Raw genomic sequence first — 6,000 nt, forward strand, 5'->3', positions numbered from 1 at the left:
AAGGTCCAATGTACTTCGGACTCAACTTCCCTTTAACTCCGAATCTCTTTACTCCTTTCATCGGGGACACTTTCAAGAACACCTTATCTCCAACTTCAAACTCCAAGGGTCGACGGCGAACATCGGCATAAGATTTCTGTCGATCTTGGGCGGCTTTCATTCTTTCACGGATGAGCTTCACTTGATCAATCGTCTCGGCTAACTTGTCGGGTCCTAGATCACGAACATCACTTGCTTGGTCCCAACAAATTGGACTACGGCATTTCCTTCCATAAAGGGCTTCATAAGGGGCCATCTTGATAGAAGCATGGTAACTATTGTTGTAAGAAAATTCCACCAAAGGTAAGCTCTTCTCCCAACTAGAATGAAAATCAAGGGCACAAGCACGCAACAAGTCTTCTAGAGTTTGTATCGTCCTCTCGGATTGTCCATCGGTAGCGGCATGAAAAGCGGTACTCATCAACAACTTACTACCCAAAGCATCTTGCAAAGCTTTCCAAAATCTTGAACAAAACCTCGGGTCACGATCCGAAACGATCTCCTTAGGAACACCATGGTAACGAACGATCTCTTCAACATAAGCACTAGCAAGACGGTCTAAACTCCAAGTTTCTTTGATGGGGATGAACCTAGCACACTTGGTCAACCTATCCACAACAACCCATACGGCATCCTTTCCACCAACGGTCTTAGGCAAAGCCATAACAAAATCCATGGAAATGGACTCCCACTTCCATAAAGGAACATCCAACGGTTGTAGTAAACCACCGGGTCTCTTATGCTCAATCTTCACTTGTTGACAAGTAAGACATCTTCCAACATATGACACAATGTCATTCTTCATGTTAGGCCACCAAAACTGGAGCTTCAAATCTTTATACATCTTGTCTCCTCCGGGGTGAATCGAATAAGGGGATAGATGAGCTTCATCTAGAACTCTCTTCCTCAAATCAACGGTATCGGGCACGTACATGCGTCCTCGGTAACGAAGGTAACCTCTAGCATCAATCTCACAATCCTTTGCTTTCCCTTCAAGAAGCTTGGCTTGAAAACTTTTAAAGGTAGCATCGTCCACAAGGCTATCAAGGATCTCTCGGTGAAGAACGGGCTCGGCAACCATAGCACCAAGATAATCAAAACCACTCTCCACAAGTTGCAAACTTAGCTTACGAAACTCGGCACAAAGGTCGTCGGGGAGCACACGAATGACACTCAAGGAATGAGTAGACTTCCTACTAAGGGCATCGGCAACCACATTTGCCTTACCTTCATGATACAACAACTCCATGTCGTAATCATTCACCAATTCCAACCATCGTCGTTGTCTCATATTCAAATCCTTTTGGGTGAAGATGTACCTCAAACTCTTATGGTCGGAGTAGATACGGCAATGGACTCCAATGAGGTAGTGTCTCCACATCTTCAAAGCATGAACAATGGCGGCTAACTCCAAATCATGAGTGGGATAGTTCACCTCATGAACTCTCAATTGTCGCGAAGCATAGGCAACAACTCTTCTATTCTGCATGAGAACACAACCCAAACCCATCTTAGAAGCATCACAAAACACATCAAAATCAACTCCATCCTCGGGCAAGGTCAACACGGGAGCGGTAGTCAACCTCTTCTTCAACTCTTGGAATGCACCTTCACAAGCTTCGGTCCACACAAACTTGGTCTCTTTCTTCAAAAGTTGAGTCATCGGTCTAGCAAGCTTGGAAAAATCTTTCACAAAGCGACGGTAGTAACCCGCCAAACCCAAGAAACTACGGATCTCACCAACATCGGTTGGACTCTTCCACTCAATCACGGCTTCAATCTTCGAAGGGTCTACCATGACACCATCCTTAGATATCACATGGCCTAGAAAAGACACCTTAGACAACCAAAATTCACATTTGGAGAATTTGGCAAACCACTTTTGACGACGGAGGATTCCCAAAACGATACGGAGGTGATCGGCATGCTCTTCTTCGGACTTGGAAAAGATGAGGATATCGTCGATGAAGACCACAACACACTTGTCCAAGAATTCACTGAAAGTCCGGTTCATTTGGTCCATGAAGATAGACGGGGCATTGGTTAAACCAAAGGGCATCACCTTAAACTCGAAATGTCCATATCTCGTGCTAAAGGCGGTCTTAGGGATATCGGACTCACGAACGGGGATTTGGTGATAACCGGATCTCAAATCAATCTTGGAGAAAGTAGAAGCACCTTTGAGTTGATTGAATAAATCTTCAATTCTTGGTAGAGGATACTTGTTCTTGATGGTAACACGGTTAAGCTCACGGTAGTCAATGCAAAGTCTCATGGATCCATCTTTCTTCTTCACAAAGAGAACGGGAGCACCCCAAGGCGAGGCACTAGGTCTAATGAATCCTTTCTCAATCATCTCATCAAGTTGCTTTCTCAACTCCTTCAACTCGGTTGGGGCCATACGGTACGGGGCTTTAGCAATCGGTCCGGTTCCGGGTACAAGGTCGATAGAAAATTCTACATCACGCTCGGGAGGAATTCCGGGCAACTCTTCGGGAAAGACATCGGCGAACTCACAAACCACGGGCACTTCTTCGATCTTTGGTAAAGAAGGGGAGGTAGAAGTCACCACGCATAGAAAGATTTGGTAACCTTTCCTCTTCATGCTCATCAACTTCAAAGCGGAAATCAATTTCACACCTTCTTGGGAACGAACTCCTTTATAGGATACGCGAGTGCCTAACGGACTCTTGAGGCGAATCTTTTGGTCTCTACACTCGAATCTTGCATCATACTTTGACAACCAATCCATACCCAAAATTACATCGAATTCCTCAAGGGGAAAACGAAGTAGGTTAGCGGGGAATAAGGTTCCCGAAATAGAAATAGGAATGTCGGAGAAAGTGAGGGAGCAAGAGAATATTTCTCCGGAAGGTAAGGATATAGAAGTTTCCTCACTAGGAATAGGCTCAATGGCTAGTTTTTCCGAGAACTTGGAAGATATAAAAGATAGAGATGCGCCGGTATCAAATAAAATGAGGCAAGGTTGATCAAAAATTGAGAACATACCCGTAATGATATCGGGATGAGCGGCGGCTTCGGCTCGGCTCATGACAAAGATAGTTCCTCTTGGCCTAGCATTTGAAGTAGGAGCATTCTTCTTCTCGGGGCAATCGGCAACAAGATGTCCGGGCTTCTTACAATGGAAGCAAGTCAAGGGCTTGCCATAGCATCCAACTCCGGGGTGTAGAGCTTGTCTACAATGGTAGCACTTACGGTCCTTCTCAAGTTCATTAGTTGGTGAGGGAACTTGTCCTCTAGGTTCTTGAACTCTTGGTCCTTGTCCTCCATGGTCTTGCATCCTTGGCACAAACCTTCTCTTGTTGGCATAGTTGGAAGTAGAAGGCACAAATGGTCTCTTGCCATGAAAGTTAGAACGATAAGAATGAGAAGAGGAGTGGATTTTGGAATCTTCTTCAATGGCCTTCAAAGAGCTTTCGGCCCAAATAGCATCATCATAAACTTCCACAAAGGTAGTTGAGCTTCTTCTCACCATGCTTTCCACCTTAGGATTCAACTTGTTCTTGTAGAAGTAGACACGATCCTCTTCATCTTTCACGAACTTGGAGGCATAATGAGCAAGTTCATTAAACTTGTCGGTGTAGGCTTGAATAGATAGCTTCCCTTGCTTGAAGTCCATGAACTCCTTCAATCTTTGTTGTTTGAGCTCCTTAGGGTAGAAGCGAGTCTCCACAAGTGACTTGAAGCGGCTCCAATCAAAGTTGGGGTCTTGAGTAGCGGTAGGACCGGTCAAAGTCCACCACCTATCGGCTTCCTTCACAAGAAAGTGAGATGCTAATCTCACCTTGTCCTCCTCTCGGGCATCAAAGAGAGAGAAGTTCTTCTCCATATCACGAAACCACTCCGAGAGAGCAACGGGATCCACTTCACCACCATAGGTCTTAGCCTTGTTCCTTGCTAGTTGACTTGCAATCCAAGCATAACTTCCTTGACGGTTAGCTTCGGGAGCAAGGGGAGCGGGTTGAGCATTTTGTTGATTAGCAAGTACTTGAGTGAGGGCTTGCATGATAGCATTTTCCACTTGGGTTGGTCGTGCCATCTTGCACAAGAGCAAACAAGTTAGAACCTAACACAAAACATGCACAAAAAGGCTACCAACTTAGGTCCTTAATTCTACCCATCTCTCATTCATTATTCAAGGTCAAGTGAGAATTTTAAGTTGGGGTACACGTGTGTGCGTCGGGAGCAATATTGCTCTGATACCAACTGAGACACCCCTCGATGAGGCAACTAAATATAACTAGTAAATCGTGGCGGAAACACGAGATTTTTAAAACTTTTAAGACTTCTACCGAAGTCCAACGCGGGGTATCACCAACACGATAAATAAGTTTAGATAGTTAGCTTTAAGTTTACAATACCAGTCTATTTATTGGGGAAAAGATATCCCACGAATTAACATAGATTCGAAAAGTAGGTGAGTCTATTATGTGATAACTAAATAAGGTCCAAGGTAAGAACTCGCTAGCTCACACGGTCTTGCCCACTTAAGCTTCATCACCAACCTGTCATTCATAATAAATATGAAAGCCACAGTCAGTGGGGAGTAACTCAGGGTTCTCCCAGCCACAATATGTCAAAATACAAGTAATTAGGAATGTAATTAAACAAACAAGCATGAGGATAAATACTTACGGTGACGAGAGGATCATGATTAGTATACAAAATGCAATAAGAGTAGTTATGCATAAATGTGAGAAGAATAATTAGGTCCAACGGTCAAATATTGACTCAACTCAAATGTAAGACAAATTACAAAGTATAGACTCAAACAAGACAACCCTCTAGACTCCAACCTCTTGGTAGGACGACGATCATAATACGGTCCTAGTCTAAACCTGGCCAGACTCTCGGGATGGACGACACCCGATTCGACAAACGATACCAAATCGTATCCAAGACTCGAAATATGGTACACCTAACCGTGCCCGAAAGTCGAGTAACCTCAAGCGGAACCTTGTCACCTAACCGTGACCCCCGGTCCGAAAAAGGCGGAAGGAACAATAGCCCAACTCGGAAACAATGGCACTTAACCGTGACCCAATGTCCGAGGGCAAATAAATAGGGAAAGTCGAGTAGTCTCACAATGTAAAATGTCACACTCGGGTCACAAATACGAGTGGAAAAGATTGAACAAACATAACGTAAACAATTCATGTGAAACATGCATAAGTATGAAGGTATGAGAAACATCAGGTACTCTCTGCCGGTGTGGGCACCGGCTGCCGGCCCACCGGCAGAGGATTCATGCTAAGGTGAAAAATGTCAAAATTAGGTGAGGGTGTATTCTCTCTCAGGGTGGTTTGCCACGGTCCACCGGCAGGGGATACAAGCTAAGCTAAAGGAAAACAAGGTCAAAAACATGCAATGTGTATTCTCTGTAGGGTGGCGGCTGCGGTCCACCGCAGAGGATCAGCTATAGTCAAATAACTTCAACATCTCACATTGTGTATTCTCTGCCGGTTGACCGGCTGCCGCCCACCCGGGGATACACCCTATTATAAAAGACACCAAAATCTCAATCACGCGCTGCCGGTTGGGTAGGCGGCTGCCGCCCACCGGCAGGGGATTACAAAGGCTTAATCCTCCATTTTTATGAGTCAGAAATGCACAGACGCGCTGCCGGTTGGGTAGGCCGGCTGCCGGCCCACCGGCAGAGGATCTCTGTACGCGAGAATGCATCAAACACTCATCTAAAGTCTTCCAAATTCAACCATCTTTCATTTAATCATTTCATACTTCTCCAATATGATGAATACTCATAAAATTACCACTTTTAAGATGTAATTAACATATGGGGTTGTTCATTAATCATTAAAAAGAAGTTTAATCATGTAATTATGAGAGGATTCCTTTAAGACAATCTCATATTTCACCATATTAGAACAAGGCATGAAATTACTCATTAAACATGTGAGAATCATCATACAAGTCATTTAC

Source organism: Silene latifolia, chromosome 11 (genome assembly GCF_048544455.1).
Source record: "Silene latifolia isolate original U9 population chromosome 11, ASM4854445v1, whole genome shotgun sequence".
Taxonomy (NCBI): Eukaryota; Viridiplantae; Streptophyta; class Magnoliopsida; order Caryophyllales; family Caryophyllaceae; genus Silene; species Silene latifolia.